Below are 17,405 nucleotides of genomic sequence, written 5' to 3'. Positions count from 1 at the left end.
TGGGATGCAGGTGCTTCGCTGTAGGTTGGGGTTTGGAGGAAATAAACCGAACCATCCGCAGGGTCGGAGCCACCGCCCCGCGAGGCAGCGCGCCGCCGCAACGGTCACAGCCATTTATCCTCTCCCTGAGCGCTGATTTGGGGTAACGAGGTACCAACACGATAGCTGTTGTAATTTTAGGTACTACAGGAGAAACAAGTAATTTGCTACTTTTCCTTGCCAATATGTCTGAAGATGGATAGTATTTAGTTAAGTGTAGCTTTAAAAGTGAAACCCGAGCAATTTTCTTCCAGTGGCTTTTCAAGAACATTGGGCGGCAAGATGCAGCATACAGAAATGCATCTCTCTCCGGTTTAAGTGCTATGTGTTAATGCTGGTTTCTTTTGTGAAATTACCAGGCTTTGTAGCTGAAATTCTGCACCCATTTGCCCCTCGCAGAAATTGTATCTTGTTTCTCGGTGCTGACAACAAGCGTGTTTCTAGAGCTGCTACAACTTCTGAAATGCTGCTGTTACACAAGGGTGACGACAGAGGAGTTCCTAATATTAGGGTTTTTTTCCTCTTGTAATCTCCTTGTGTTGCAATGCCTTTTCCATTTCTTCTACTAGCTGTTAAATAATTCACTCCCAGGGAGCTGACTGGAGCTCCTCTCTCTTCAGCTCCCTCTGCCAGGGCTCCCCAGTTTGAACTACCTGTTTCTTTGGCCACATCAGGCACGTTATTATGCAAATGGTCTGCAGGACTGGTGCTGTTTCCAGCAGTCCTTTTATACTGTTCCACTTGATTTTATTCTGATGTGTGTAGATGTAAATAATTGGATGCCATTAGTAGGTTGCAGCTATACTGCCGAGTCATAGATCTATCAATTTTCCTCTGCTCTTTTTTTTTTTTTTTTTTTTTTGGGGGGGGGGGGTGGGGGGCGCTGTTGGGGGTGTGTATTCAGAAATCGGCGGGCAGATGTGGGAACTGGCATCGCTCTTGTAATAAATGCAATCACTCTGATGTCTTCAGCACCTGAGTGGTTTTTTTTCTGAACAGCAGTCAGCTTTTGCTATTTGTATCACCCTTTCACCTTATTATGTTTACATTTCTATAGCAAAACGCTGTATGTTTTCAGCAAAATTAATCAGTATAATTATATGTGATTTCCAATGTCAGGTTCAGCTGAAACACTGATTTAGGGTGGTGATTAGCCCTATCAGAAGCAACGAGGACGGAGAGCTAATCCGCGCCTAAAACTGTTATTTTGAAAGATGCCATTTATACTCTATTCATAAATTGAATATTTCCTCAGACACCCCACCCCCCCCACCCCCAAAAAACAATTTGAATAGAAAATGTTTTTATGCTAGATGGCAGTGCACCTTGCTTGGTTTAGATTGCTGCTTTGCTGCTGTCTGCAGAGCCTGCCGTTACTCAGACAGGAGGGGGCTGAGCTAGGTGTAGGTATTTATTAATAGGACCCCTGCACCTTTGTATTTGGCTGAGGTTATCCCAAATGAAATCTGGAAATGATTTACATCCGCATAGTCTTCACCTTCTCTGATCCCCCCCCAAAAAATAATAAAGCAAAAATTCCTGCAAATATTGTGTACCGATAGCGCCACGGGGGTAGGCATGGCTTGAAATGCTGTTCCTGCCCTGCAAAATACCTGCGTGTGACGCGCTCGGTGCGTTCTGTGAGGCAGGAAAGTCCTTGAACCCTGACAGGGTTGCTGCGGCAGGTTCAAGGCTCGTTACAAGCATGAACGCGGAGGAGTCGTGAAAGTGTGACTTTATTCTTCATTTCAGCCATGCAGCCTTTCACAACAAGGAACATTTTAAAGATCGCAAGCTCCAAGAGTGATTAATTTGCTATTTTAGTCCTTTAGAAAGTGCAGTTATATAGAAACGAAGTTCCCGCATCGTAAAAAAGTTCCGATCAATTAAAACAATTTACTTTGTTGCTAATGATTTCAGACCATTGTAATTTATTGGTAAATAAGTGACTTCAAAAACGTGTTCGTTCAGCGAGTGCACAGAGGAAATGTTAACAGGTTCTTGGATAAATTAAGTCTCTGATTTGGTAACTCTTTTGCTGCAAACCATTTAGGGTCTGCTTGCCGCACAGCTCCGAGGATTCCACCTTCCCCAGAACAAACAAAGCTCCTGACGGGTTTTCCCCTGCTCAGAGAAACGCAGAGACAAGGGAGCAGTCAGGGCTGGACTCTGGAGCAGCCCAGGAGCCTGCAGCCTGCGGGGCTGCGGAGGGGCACGCTGGGCACCCCCGTGGGCACCTTTGGGGGACGCGCCCCTTCCCACTGAGCCCATCCCACCAGTACCAGCGAGGGACGCCTGAGCGCCAGCCTCGGGAACAGGACAGGGCTTAGCTTCCCACTGATGTCTGCAGCTTCGAAGCATACCTCTTCACACTGTATTTATTGTGCAATGCTGTTTAGTTTGGTTTCCCCCCATTGTTTCAGCTTCAGCTAAAAATACTGGGGGTTTTTGGACAAGACGACTAACAAGGTGAGGTGCATCCCTTTAGCAGCTGTGGAAAATTACTGGTGTTGGGAAACAGGCTAGGTCCATGCGCTGATGTTCAGCAGAGGCGAGAACTTAACAGCTGCTCAATAATTGCTGTTTGTATCAGCCGCAAATACACTCTGCAAAATCTTTGGAATGGTCTTTCAAAATGGACCTGTTTTTAGGAGAACCTAACGGCGTTAAAAAAATAATCTTGGGCGTCCGTGCTGGTTTTGTCAGGGTCTCACTTATCCTGTGGACAAGTCTGCTGCAGCTTCCATTTGCCTGCTTGGTAAAATAGGCTGTCACATGCCAGGGACAGCCAGATCCGTCAAGCTCCACACAGTTTTCCTTTATTAGTTCTATTGGTTTTATTGCCTTTCTTATGCTTTGAGGGATGATGGTTGTTTAGTGACAAGAACCTGGAAAATCATTCAAGTTGACAATGCTTTTTAGATTTCATTTTTTCCTTGTGTCTCTATCTATAAAAAAGAATGACTTGACGACACAGTGAACTTAGCGGGGAGTTGGTGCTGTTACCAAGAACTTGCCCTCAAGTTCTGGGGTCTGCTTTTGTTGCCATCCCCACGTCACCAAACTGTGGTGATATACAGGCTTTTTTACCCGTCGTACTAGAAACGCTGGTTGGTACCTCGCAGCTTTTTGCATGGCAGGGATGTGCTTTGCTTTTCAGCACGTGGTGACAACCTGGCTTTAATTGCCTTAGGTGTGGCAGTTGTTCTGGTCATTTCCAAATTGTGTGTGCAAGTTGGTAGGGGAGATTTTTGTGACACTTTCCAAGTTCTTGCAATACTAAGCCAGTGGAAATGTTTCTGACATGACGCCAAAACATCAGGAAGCCTGGAGAAGACAAAATTCAAACTAGCTGTGATGGAGGATCTCCTCTGGCTGTGCAGGGCTTTTCATCATTAAACATCCTCTGCCTAAAGAGAGGGATGCTGCGTTCCTTGGAGAGCACGCTCACTAATGCAGAGCCAAAAGGAAACTCCGCAGGGAATCCGTGCATTCACCCACACTCCTTTTGCTGCCTGTAGTCTCGTTACATATTCCTTTACAGGTTTATTTAATACTCCCTGCTGTGGCAGGCAGACAGCATGTATCACGTGGAATATCTGCCCTTCAAGCTGGAGTGGTCTTCCTCGGGCTTCAGTATCACAACATCTCCAACAGCCCTGGGATGGGCAGTGCCCCTTCTCCAGCCCCAGGGTTTAGGAATAATGTAATCAGCTCCTCCGTCTGCAGCAAGAACAGAATCCCCTTTGCTCTTCTGCTGCTCTGTGTCTGTCACTGCGAACACGCGGTGGAGGCAGAAGGATGGCAGTGCTGGCATAACCGCACCGAGCGGACGGTGGGTACCGGCTGTGCTGGCGTTATGGTGCTAGCAGGCGCGGTGAGAGCAGCCGCTCCTGTGCAGGGCATCTGCCGCTTCGTATGCCTGTTTTTCTGAGAACGAGTAGGCAATAACAAGGGGAATCCCGGTGACTTGAATTTCTGCTGTCGCTGACGTTTCTGCCGGTTCTTGTGATCTGCAGTCGTGGCAGGTGACAGGAACACTCCTGATGGCAGTAGAAATGTTCCTGATGAATGGAGAAAGCATCCACAGCTCCTGTGTCTCTGCCAAGATGAACATCTTTCCTGTTGAGCTGTTTGCGAGGAAGCACGACGGCAGTCACCCCAAATCACGCTGTTGCTGAGTGAGCACCAAGCCTCCATTCCGACAGTATTAGAGAGTAATGATCTGTGGCTGGATGAGTGAAGATGCTCTTATCTAGCAACAAATGGGAGGCATCTGGGCAGGGTCTCTGACTCAAAAAGGCAGCCTTTGCTGGGGGAAGAAAAATGTTGCCAGGCAGAAGACCTGTGCAGGATGTGAACGAATGCTGCAGTGCTGAATACCGGCATTTTCTGGCAACGTGCAGTGCTGTATATTTGTTCAAGGTAGATGAAGATAACTTCGCAAAAAGCCTTTTGATGAGTTCCATCCCTCAGCGTACAGGATACGATTGTGCCTTTAAACTGGAGTTTAGTGCAGTTGCACTGGTATGAGGGGACTAGAATCTGTCCCAGCGAAAGGGAGCGGGAAGTGGAGCAAAAGAGAAAAAGACACGCTCTGCCACGAGTGTCCAGAAACAGCCAGGAGGGCAGGCGCAGAACATCAATTCCTTTCAAAAATAATCTCACCTGCAGTAACGTGTGGCACATCTAACAACAGATCCTGTGATCAGTTCTCTTGGTTTTATCTTTTCTCGAGGCACTGCATGGTGAAAAGTGACCTACATACGTGGCTGATGAGTAGCCAGAAGCTCCTGCAGCCTCTCACCTGATGCTCCAGCGTTACTGCTGGCACGGGGCACGCCGTGGGCAGAGCCCTGGTGAACTGTGGGGGGCTCTGGCTGGGGGTGGGGGTGTGTGTGTGTGCTTTGCAGTCTGGCCCTGCGGGCCCACAGCCCACGGCAGCAGACATCCTTTGCCATAGGGGTGGAAGCAACAACTTCCCTCACTGCAGCACCAAATCACAGGTTTTCTTTTCTTTCTTTCCCCCCTGTGTCCCACGCCTGCAGGGGTGGTGTTTCTAGCTATTAATACTAATTAATAATACTAAAAATTCTTCGTGGTGTTGAAAGGGTTGTAACTATGTGCAAGAAACACTGTCTGATGAAGTTCAGGATCTGAGATGTGCAAGCTGAAGCGGAAAAACTGGTCTATCCTTTTTTTAAAGGACAGTAAGACAAGGGTCTCCATTCCTGTCCCACATTCTGTGCAGCAAGGAAAAAATGCAAAAGCAGTAAATTTGGAAGTGCACGCAGCACTCTGAGTCTGGGTAGTGGAGAATTTTGCTGTTTCTCACATTTCAAGGACTTTTCATAAGCTCTTCATTCCTCGGAGTTACCTGTTTCTTTGATGCTGCCATAGATGCATCAGTGCCTAAGCTAAAAAAACTTTGATCTGCGCTCACTTTCCCTACCATTTACAAACTTAAAAGTACTGGTGTTTAACTTTAATTATTTCTGTGTCTGGCACTGGATGTTCCGACTACTGCTGCTTTTTTGGGATGTCTCAGAAGATACCCGTGTATGTTGCTGGGTCAAGCAGCTGATGGGTAAAATGAATAATGACTCGCTGTGTGTAATAGTCGCTGTCTGTTATTGAAATTCAGAAGCTTCCCTACCTTTTCATATTTTGTAAAGTGTACAATGTTATGGGCATTGTGTCATCTTTTCTCTTGCTAGTCTTGAGTGTAGTCCACAGGCAGCAGCACTCAATTTATAAACTATCTCCACTTCATAGACACTTTTGGTGAGTAAATTCTTTAAAAAAAAAAAAAAAGGGGAGAAAAAGAGAATTTGTGCATAAAGCAGCAAATGCATTGCTATTTGTTATGTTCTTCAGAAGTTATTGCCAAAGCTTCACTCTTAATGTTAGAGCATGCTGTGAAATGGAGATCAGAGAGAATCTCCAAAGGGATGAGGTGTGACACAGCCATGGAGTTACCCATGTGCCGCGTCTCCAAACGCTCACCTGATAAATTTGCTCTCACTGCTTAAAAATCTAATTGGATGTAGCATCGGCATCTGTCATCCACTCAGCCTGAGCCCAAGGGCTAAACAAAGCTCACCTTCTTCTGCTTAAATAACACAGCTTTTGAGGTTATCGGTACGCCGTCATCTGCTAGGAAATTACCAGGCTGCTCCCATGCAGTGGATTTGAGACTGATGGATTAGGCTGAAGGGCAATTTACCTTGCTTTAGCCAAGCTGTAGCACCCCTTCTGCTCATCGTAAATAATAATAATATCTCTAGTGAGCAGCCAGGTTGCTTGTTCTACCTTGGGAGTTTGAGGCAGGACGGGCTTGCTATCCAGTTTACCGTTCTCTTCTCTCAGCGTAGGAAAGAGACTCCTGGGAAAGAGTGCCCTGATTTGGGGCAAAAAAGGAGTCAGGAGGGAATGCTTGCCTCTCCTTTGAATTCAGAGTTGCTAACCGGAGCTGTTGTCCACTCTGGGAGTGGTTCTTTATTTCCTCTTTTACATGAAACAGGGAAACAGAATCTGATCGTCAGATGGTACGAGAAGATCTCCCTAAAAGAAACCTTAATACCTACATGGTTGGAGAGGACTTGGAGTCATCGGAAAGGTCTGACAAGGAGATAACTCTGCTCTCGTCAGCAGGTTGGAGAAGCCCCTCTGAGCCTCACAGCAGCACTGGCAGGGTTCACGTTTCCTTTTAAGATTTCAAGGCATCCGCCTGGGATCTGGAAATACATATACAGGAGGCCTGGAGAGCTGAGCTCAGTCTAACACAGCCTACAGCAGGAGCTCTTAGATGCTAATCTCTGTTTGTTAATCTCCTCTGCCTGGGGAAATGCGAGGCTTCTGAGTGATAGTGAAGAAGAAAGAAGGGTGTCTAATAATCTTTTTCTTGCAATTCAGAAGAAATTAAAGTCTGATACTTTTTTTTTTTTGCCGTAGGATTCGATGTTTCCAGTCTAAAGTGCTGCATCAGTTCCCAGCTGGTTGCTGTGAGTCCTTTTTAGGGCACCGTATCTAACAATAAAAGCCAGCAGCTGTAGTGAGCATGGAGGAGTCCTGCGTGTCCTTGACATGGCACTTTGGTGTGTCACCGGTGCCTGCCCGTCTCCACCGCTGGAGACAGCCCCAGTGTCACTGGCCTCCCTGTGCCTCTTTAATCTGGACTCATGCATCTTGATGGGCCCTCATGTCCAACACAAAGTAAAGTTGGACTCCAAAATCTGTACCGTAGGAGGAGAACTTTGGATTCTCTGGCACTGGGGGTTACTCTTGTCTGGAAACATTATCTAGACACAACACCACCCTCAGCAAATAATCTATATACTGTATAGCAGTGTCATAAGGGTTATGCCATAGGAACAAAAATGTTGCAAGACTATCAAAGCCAACATTATGAAAGGGTTTTGAAGGTTATTGATGTTCTTCCTCCGGGAATTGTATTACCAGTCACTGATATCAAAAGTAACAAATTTAAAGAAGCTATAAATGACAAAGGCCTCGGAGCAAGAGCAAAGAGTGAAAATAAAAAGGACTCGTTGGCTTACCACGTACCATATAGGCTGTGTGGAACATTAAATAGCATTTATCTCCTATTCCTCCAGGCAGGCATCAAGGTCACGCTTGCATCCTTCCCAGGCACCTGGAGCCCGTGTCTCTGCACTTGCTGTGCTGTGCAGGTGTTTGGGGAGAGGCCAGGTCTGATGAGCACCGTGTCCCAGTCGGGGAAGGAGTGGCACGTGTCGCGAGGGACAGCACATCCCCATCAGGCTTGTCAAAGCCATTCCTCTGATCCAGATTTCTGCCAACCAGCAATAATAGGTAGTCACATAATAGCAGAGCACGGCTGTATGGGGTGTCTGTCATGCCTGATGAGAGGCAGTGGAGCGTCCCGCATCCTCCCGGCTGGCCGTGGGAAGCCGTGGCAGAGTGGGCTGCTTGGCACAGCTCCAGCCCCCCAGGGCTGCAGAAGGCTCCTTGGCTGGCCGGTGTGTGTGCCGGTGGGTTGTGCAGGGCTGGAGTCCACAGCACCCTGTGAAACACCGTGCTGCTGCTTCTCTTCATCTCACACGCGTGCAAACCCTTGGGTGCATCCTTAGTCCTACGTCCTTGTGATGCTGATGTTCATGTGCTGCTGTGGGGAGCATTCACAGGTTTTGAGGGGCAATCAGCTTCCAGATGATTTTAATGCTTTTGCATACTTACAAAAATAGCTTAGAGCTTGTTGAAGCTCTAGGAGCAGTGCTGAGGCACAGCATGTCTCTGGAGGGAAAGCTTTTTGCAAGCTCTGGGTACGTTCTCCTAGGGTTTTCCCATTTGGTCTTTGGAAATGTCAGCTTGCTACTGCTTGGTCCACCTATAACAATACCGATTTTAAAAGTGAAAGGTTGAGGTATCTTTAGGTACACATCGAACTGTTCTTAAGTCACAGAAATGCATTAATATTTAAAAGTTACTACTGTTTTTGAGGCAAACTAGGCCATCAGCACATGAGAGAAAAACTTGCACCATCTGCATTCAAACCAGAAATTGAAGCTGTGCATTCTGTTGATACAAACTTAGAAAGCACTTGGTGAATGTCAGTGGAGCTTTGAAATTTAAATTTCTTCTTATTTCAGACTAGCTATTGTTGCATCTCTGGCTTGGGTGAGCCGGGAAAGGGTAGAAGCCACTTGGGGCATGCTTTATAATGCTGGCATTTCTGGAAGGTGATGAGGATGGAAGTGTTTGCAAGCTCAGCTCTGTCTGAGCCCGTTTGAAATGCAATGACAGAATTCCCATGTAAAGGTTGCGGTAAAAGCAGGAGGGGGAGGAGATTCTGGACTTCAGAATGAAGAAGAAAATAAAAACTCCTCACAAACGTCAGCTGAGGAATCTCTGGCTGACACTTGTTGGGGAAGAACAGTCTGAATGCAGTAGCACACCTTTTGCAGAGTAGCAATCTGCAGAGGCTGGCACGGTTACATCGTATTCAGTACCTCAGTTGTTTACATTTGCACTGATTTGATGCTGCTTTGTGGATAGTGCAGCGTAGTTTTGAACTATTAATGCAACTGCAGGGCAGCAGCGCTGCTCTGCATCTGCAGCTTTGGTGGCCGTGAGGTTTCTTACTGACACTTTGTGTGCTCTCAGGCTTTTGCTTTGCTTTACCCTCGAAAGAGCTGTGTTTTGCTATTAAGTAATCGCAGTGTATAACTTTGGCTGCATCAGTTAGCAACTTCTTTGAGATGTTCTGAAAATTAAAAGCACAATTCAAGTGTAGGACACTTTGAAATATAAGATGGCTTTGGTTGTCTCCTCTGCACCACTCTCCACGTAGAAGAAATCACACCGTTCTGGAAATGGTCACAGCATGCAGGTTTAATATAGGAAGACGCAGAGGCTTTGTTTAAGTGTCAGTTCTTCAGAGGTGGGGAGTTGGAGCAGCAGTATATGCACAGTATAGCAGGAAATGCATATGTCTGTAATAAGCCTCATTTGTCAGGCAGAGTACCTCGAAGGAATTCCAACCCAAAGGAACCTTTGCTTTGCCCTCAGAGTTATTGTTTGAAAATTCTCAGGGCCTTTGCAGAATGAGTTGTGAAACCTTGGACAACTGGAGAGAGCAAGTGACAGAAAGGAGGAGGAGATGCTTTGATGATTTCCACGGCAAATTTGTCTCACTTAAAAGGCAATCGATACTAGATGCAGCAGCTGGGTTAAGTGCATCCATTGCCGTTGTTATGTGGTTTTCATGAGCAGGGTGTGTGTTAAGAAAGAATATCTCTAAGCAAGCCAAAGTAGGGCAAGTTGCTATCCGTAAGCTTTCTCTGCATGCTTTTATCAGGGCTGTGTTTTTATACGTGAGCAATGGTGCAGCTTTAGATGGTTTTTGAACTAACTCAACAGCTGCCCAGGCACCTTCTGTGACCGACTGTTCAAGAGCTAGTGAAGACTCAGGCTGGCCTCTTAAGAATCCAGATGTACAGTCATAAAGGATCGAGTGGAAAACAGTGAAACCATGGTTTTGAAAGAGGCAAGAGCAGCTTTTGCTCCTTCAGCTCCTCTGCCTTGTGCTGTGGTTTGAAGCCTGGAGCCCGCCGCTGTTCTCAGAGAAACCCCCCTGCAGGCGCTGCAGGCTGGAGCTGAGCTGTGCCGCGGTGGCAGGTGCCGCAGCAGAGGGACACGCTGCTCTTCAGTGCCCATGGGCTGGGTGTTGCCGGCACCGTGAGCCTTCGGGGGCCCAAGACTCAGGTCTCTTTGGCCCTTCCCAGGTGAGCACGCTCACGGTCTCTGGTGGGCTCATTGCTCCCGAGCAATAAGCAGGATGGGAGACTTCCCTGCCACATTTCTGTTCCTGGGCACCAGGACACGGGACTTCTGCATCAGTGCCACCGGCTCTGCTGGATGTTTCTAGATAAACAAAAGCAGTCCCGGCTTGTGGCAGAATTACCTTGTCCCTGTCAGCTGCCAGTGTAAGTTAAAGCTTCCAGCTGGGAGCAGTGACACCGATGAAAAGAAATTTTATTGTCCGGAAGAGTAATACCTGCATGAGAAAGAGAAGTGCCTTTTGTTTTATTTTGCTGCATGCTTCTAGCAGTGCAGTATTGTCCTTCTGTTATACCTTTTACTAGCAGAAGAGGTATTGCTATGAAAGATAATAAGCAACTCGGAAATCAATTTCTTTTTGGAACTTTGAAGGCCAGGAATTACAGCGCTGTATTTTTCTGTATCTTTCAAAGTGCATGTTAAATAAACATGATCCCCAGGAGTATTCAGAGGCAGCTCTTTGTATATAAAATACCTTCAAATATATCACATTTGATGATGTATTAGTAAGCATTTGGTATTTGTTCTATATTAAGACTCTCTTACTTTGCTGCTTGCACTATTTAAATGCTGCCTGATGATGACCGGGCTGATCCATGTGCTGTTTGTAACCCCACGGGATTGCTGCCAGGCTCACCTACAAAGAAAAGCTTATTCAGGGATCTCCTGACTCCCCCTGGGCAGCACCCTGCTTGTTTCTGGGGGCGATGCAAATCAAACCACCTGTACTGCTAAATCGTGGACACCACCCTGGACCTTTCTTTTAAGGAGGGGGGGGGGGGGGGAAACTTTTTTTTTTTTTTTTTTAACCGTTCCCACTCCCCAGCTGCCTTCTCCTGAGATTTTCTGGTGGGATCCTCTGCATCTGGCTCTGCTGGAGATCTTGCATGGGCGATGCTTCTGCAGGCCTCAAGGAGAAGGTGCTCGGGATGGGGCTCTCGCTCCCGCTCGTGTCCAGGTGTCACTGCCAGCACATGGAGGACAAGTCAGCCTTGCAGCCAAGGATGCTCATTGCTGGCTGGCTGTTAGGGATCCAAGAGCAGCACTCTTGAAGAGCGACGGGGATTTGCCCATGTCATTGGCATCACAGGGATGGGACAGGCAGTGTTTCTTATTGTGAGAAACATAGGGGCTGTCCAGGGACACCAGGAGCAGCCCAGGGGAAGAGGGATTAAAAAAGAAAATAACAAAAGGAAAACCTGTATTTTTCTAATCCAAACCCTGCCCTGCAGTGGCTCTGTACCCCCTAGTTGTTCTTTTGAGACATGAAATGTAGAACAGAGTACAATTACTTTCCTGATTACACTCTATCTTCCCTTACCAAGGTATTGAAGAGGAACTGGGGAGCACGTTATAAAGCATACAGCCCTATTAAATCTTGATTCCCTTTAAAACAATTGCAGGAAATCTCACTCTTATAATTACATGAGGGTTGAAATAATTTTTTAGCTTTCTAAGCCCTTCACAATTCATTGTTCCCTTGTTTGCGGTGCGTGGAGCTGCGTCGGCCTGTCGCCAGTCTCTTGTCTCAAAAATTAGTGAATTTAAACAAACAAAAACCCCTCAAAACTCTTTGGGCTGAAAAACTGGGAAAATGACTCTGTTTTGGTGTGGCGGGCTGACTGACCTTTGGAGACAGCTGTGGTATCCATAGGGTGTGACTCCAGGCATGGCCAGGATGTGGCTGGGGGGGAGATGGAGGGGATGGCCAGCGCCCTGGAGGGACCTGGTGCCCAGGCAAGGACAGGGACATCTAGCAACCTCTTCTGAGCCAGTGCATATCAGGGGGGGGATTTAGCCAGGTTTGAAACCATGTATGCACCAATGTCTCTCTCTGCCTGGCTGACCCCAGGTGTCCTCTCCTCCTGAGGAAGCTGTTGAAGGGGCATAAATTCCACCGGCTCTTTCACGCAGCTGGAGGCGTAGGATGGAAGGTTAATTCCAAGAGCTGTACAGGCTAAAATGGATTTCCCAGCAAAAGGGGTCCTGCTCTGCAGAACACGTTCTGCTTTTGCATCCAGCTTTGGGGTCCCCCTCTCTTCCAGGTGCTCCGGTGCTTCATCTCCCAGGTGCCAGGGCTGTGCTATGTGTCTGTTGTCTCGTTCTCCCTAATTAAACATGCCCAGCTCAAGATAACTTAAGGCAATGGGTTGTGCAGTTAAAGTCAGTGTTAGACTTTGTGGTTTTCACTGTTAGTGTGAAAGATTAATGTATTCTAACGCCTTAGCCGCCAGGTTGCCTACTGTAGCATGACCTCAATTAGAAATTAGTTCAAGGATAAAGAAATTGCTGGGATTCAAACCAGTAATCTTGCCCAAAGCTAGCATTTGGTCTCTGGAAAGGAAAAAATCCCATTACTTCTGTGTCCGTGTTGTGTATTCATGCCTTGTACTTCAGGTATCCCAGGTTCTGCTCTCAAAGCATTAAAAATACAGAGGAAACCCTCCAGATAGACACTGCTATAAATAGCCGAAGATTCTGTCATCCACACCTCCATATGGCTGGGAATGGTTTCATTCCTTGGTTTGTTTTTAGATGATGATACACAAGTGCTCCCAGTACCTGTCTCCGAGTTACCTCTGGGTACCAAAGCATCATGTAACGTCAGCCTTCCAAAACTGGGGAAACAGTTTTCTGTTAGCTTTTTCTGGGTGGTAATTTGTTGGGTATTAATCCAGTCATCCCACAGTCACAGAGGTGAATTATGTTCCCAGAAAGCCGAGATTCCTTTACAATCTTTTGGGTGGTTTGAGGAATACAAAGTAAACCTTGTGAATGAATAGCCATCAGAAAAGAAAAAAAAAAACCCCATGTTTTAGAGTGTGGGGGGTGAAAGGAGAGGGAAAAGGCACAAGAGCCGCCTCTGCATCTCCCTGCCACACTCCTCTGCTCCTTTTGCCCTTTTGCTTTGTGGTTTAGCTGTTGGGGCCAGAAAAGGCTGGTTTCACCTTCCACGTTTTTAATAATGCATAGTACTGGGCAAGTTTGACACAACAGAAATAACACGGGTAGCCAGCGAAGGCCAGGGCAGCTGGCCGCACAGCAGCACAGAGCCCATGGCTACTGCTCCCGCCACCCAGGGCTCTGTTTGGGGGTAATTTCCTTGCAGGGTGGCTGGGATTAAATTCACCAACGCTCATCATCCCTGAGGATGACTTATTTCCTTTCATCCTTCCAGCAGGGAGTACAAATGCAAAACTTCCAGCTCAGAGGTATTTTTCAAAATAAAATATCTTCAGCTGTGGTCATCGGTGATTTGGAAGCCCCTGCCAGTGAGATTTAGCCTTGAGCTGATTGCCATTGCTGAACAGCTGAAGAGCAGCTGAAAGCTGGCCAGAAATGGCTTTTGATTTTTGCTTGCATTTTTTTTTCTCTAAAAAAAAAGAACAGGAAAAAAAAAAAACCAAACATGCTTCAGGATGGGAGGACGGCAAGAAGGGGGAGATTTTTTTGTGATTGTTCTGCCCTGCCTGAGAAGGGAGATTTCCCCTTGTGTAGGGGACTGACCGGGTAGTAACCAGCAAGCAGAAGGCAGTTGCTGAAACAGGAGAAAGGTTTTCCTGCCAGCTTGGAGGGCTGCTGGTACCTGCCATTCCTCCATCCAAGCATTAATCAGCCCTTCCCAGGCTGTCCATTCTTTTCTTCGCATTTCTGCCCTCCCCACCTGCTGGAATTGGGGAGCTGGAGCAGGCCAGCGTGTTTCAGCTTTGTGTTTCTGCTAATGTGAAAAATACAAACATGGAGTGGGCTGGTGGAACAAACAATAGCTGATTTACTTGGTTAATTTAAATAGCGTGTCGTGGGTAGCACAGGGAGGCTGCATCGCTGCTCCAGCGATCATGCTGGGAGGGAGGTCTGCAGCGCCATTACGCGCTATTATTACTTTCTGGATAATGCATACACTTTCACTATCGCATAGGTTTTCTCCTTCATTTTTCATGAGAACTGGCACTAGAGTAACAGTTAAGCCATGGAAGAAACATAACACCATGCCAGTCTGATTTATTGACCACTTAGTGCTGATGAAGCTGCAAACAAGAGTCAGACAGATGTTGCAGCTGCATTTTTTTTATCAAAGCTAACAGCTTTTTGTGGCGTTTTTTAACCACTTGTTGTGCCATCTCCTGCTTATCCTACAGCACCAGGGGTGGTGGAACAAAGTCCTCCTCCAGCACCCTGAGGAGACTCTGCTGAGGAGGAGGACTAGATGCCTCAGGTGCTGCGTGCCAAGGAGCCTTGCCCAGGTCAGGGACAGATGGCAGCAACTTTGACGCGGGTGCGTGGGAAGCGGAGCAGCTCTGCAGAGGCTCTGGGCACTGAAATTACGGGCAGCTTTCCAATGGGCACATTTCCAAAGCTGTCTGCAGCCAGTCCAGGGCTCCCTGTGGGACTTCCCCACTGCTAGGGAAGGGCTTCTGCCATGGCATGTCCACTGTCCTGGCAGGTTTCCCACATGGAAGTTATGCTTGTAATTTTTCTCTTAGTCTTTCGCATGTCTCTTGTTCTACTGGTAGGTCTCCACAAAGAAGCAGTGGTTCTCGGCTGATACAGTTTCCCAAAACACACGTATTCTCTTCATTTGTGTCAAAACATTTCCGTTTACTACATAGATTGGTGTTTGTGAGACTTGCCAGTCTGAGGTCAACTTTTAGATGTAGACATAAGGAACAAACCTGTTGGCTCTCTATTTATGTTACATGCTTTTATTTATAAAAGGTATAAATTCCAGTGCCAATCCACCACTGAGGACCACTTGTTTCCACTGCAGTGAAGTCAGGAAGCCCCGTTGTCCTGACTTGGCTGGTGACTAACAGGCACTATCAGGCTGTGAAAAATACAGTTTATCTGAAACGAAGGAAGAAGCATCTGCAGAACTGCCAGGTCACCCAACGCCGCAGCAGCAGCGTGTCCTTGCTCTCTTTTTTGAAACTTCTCTGAGAGCAAGAGGTGTCTTTACACGAAATCTCTGAAGCATATTACTTTTTATTACTTCATCATCTAAACCACTAATTACGTTAAATTAGCTGATGGAGACTATTTGGGTATATAGGTAATCATTTTTATTATCTGAATCTTTTCTGAATTATGCATGAGGACCGTAATGTTTCAGACCTCCCCTTCATCACCTCCCCAGTCCTGAGCAGTGCTGTCTGCCTGTGTTGGAAGCAGCTCGACCGCCCCGTTAATTCCCTGGGAGCCCTGGCTGTCACCTCCATCACCTTTAAAGGGTAAAACAGGAGAGCTGAAAGGAAAATGTGGCTCCACTTTGCGTAGTAACCTGAGGATTTGCACTGTGGTGTGGAAAGAGAGGATACGGTGGTTTAATGTGTCCTTCTCTGGCTGTCTCTCATCCAGGGTGGATGTGCCCTCTGAAACGGAAGGTTTTGAATACGTAAAAATTGAACATAGAAGATCCAGTTGTTTGTCTCCAGGAGAATCTCAGGAATAAAAGAAACAATGGTTTTCTTTGCTTTAGTGCTTTCTAATAAAGCTCAAAAATAAGTTGCTAGCGGTTTCTTACTAGGTTTTCTTGCCTCTTCCCTGGGCAAGGCAACTCTTTTTAATGCAGACTGCAAGAATTTGACACTGCAATCTCACTGAATCTTCACTGAAAATCACCTGCTTGCAGTTTCCATCAATAGAGGGGAAAAAATGCAAGTTCCCACTTGCATGTCTTCCTAATTTAAAGGGCAGAGGGACACGTGTGGTTACTAAAGCCCTGCTGAGTACCAGCATGAAGAGGGTGTGGGCAGAGGGAGTGCACATCCGTGGGGGCTGCCGCGCTTGTCATGCTGCTGTGTGTGGGCACCACGTGAAGGGGTGGCCTTTCAGCTGTCAGCACCATCCTGGCAAGCCTCGAGGAGCTGGGAGACACAACCAGCTGCCCCCTTGTCTCAGGGACCTGCAGGGTGCTCCCTGCGCGCAGGGCACGGGACGGGGTGCGTGGTGACCCCCGCAGCCAGCAGCACCGAGCGCTGCCCTGGCCCGGGCTGGCTCCAGGTGCAGCTGCCCAGCACGCCGTGCCTGGCTTCAGTGCCGTGGTTTGCCCGTCAGAAGTTCCCTTCTGCTGGTCTTTCCTCAGTGCGGGTGTCCACATACTGCTCCAGCCCTTGGCGGGTTTCGTAAGCAAGTGCTCCCATTAGTGCAACCTTTGCAAACGAGTGATGGCTCGTGTTCCCTCTCCCACTCAGAACAGGGCTTTAACAGCATTAATGAAACATTAGAGTTTTAATTACACCATTATCCTATTTATTTTTATAAATAATTCCAAAGCAGTCATTAAAGTTGGTGAACTTAGGAGTAAATGACTTAAGGGAAAGAAGGCAGCCTCTCAATCTTGTTATTATCTATTGTACAATCTCCCTGGGATGCTGTTGGGAAACTAGCAGAGTTGTTTCTGTTGCTGTTGTTAAGATGATTCATTTACTCACAGGGTGGTAACACGCTGCTCAGCTCCCTACTTGAAGCGTCTGTGTCAGTGGGACGGCGCCGCAGTGCGTCAAAGCGCTGTTGCATCCCCTCTGTCAGCCCCGTCGGAAGGTGCGCGGGGGGAGAGGGGAGCACTGAACAGCCCCGCAGGAGCGAGCGCCTTGCAGTCGTTCTGCAGCAGTTCTGCAAAGGACACGGTCTCTTCCATTCCCAACCTTCTGCAGCTCGCTGTTTGCATCGCAAAGCTGCAAAATCTTCAAAAGACAAGAAATTTTGGGCTTGTCTAAGAAGAGCCTGTCCTTCAGGCACTCTGTAATGCTGTTTGTGAGCCTCCTTGGCTCTTCCCTCCCTCTCCCTGTGGCCATAGGAAAGCGTGGCTGTTACTGATGTCCTCGGGTGAATTTCCATATATTCTAAATAGCCCGATATGGACCAGAACTGATGAAAACATTGGATCAAACAGACCACAGGTCCCTTAAGTCAAAGCAAATTACATGGTGTTTGTCACGACTGGTGTTTGCAGGACTCTTGCAAGTATTTGGTGTTGTATGGGTTGGAGAAAAGGTTCACCCTGAGCATACACAGGGAGCAGGAGAGTTGCAGGCAAAGGGTGGTCG

General features: G+C 47.3%; 1 protein-coding gene across 13 annotated transcripts in view; it reads left to right on the top strand.

Moving 5' to 3' along the window:
- Nucleotides 1–17,405, top strand: part of CAMTA1 (calmodulin binding transcription activator 1) — a 325,176-nt gene that overhangs the window by 243,192 nt on the left and 64,579 nt on the right. The gene's annotated exons all lie outside the window — the stretch shown is intronic.

The sequence above is a fragment of the Falco biarmicus genome, chromosome 3, assembly GCF_023638135.1.
Source record: "Falco biarmicus isolate bFalBia1 chromosome 3, bFalBia1.pri, whole genome shotgun sequence".
Lineage (NCBI taxonomy): Eukaryota > Metazoa > Chordata > Aves > Falconiformes > Falconidae > Falco > Falco biarmicus.
The sequence above is the reverse complement of the archived record's forward strand: the minus strand, read 5'-3'. Positions and strand labels throughout refer to the sequence as shown.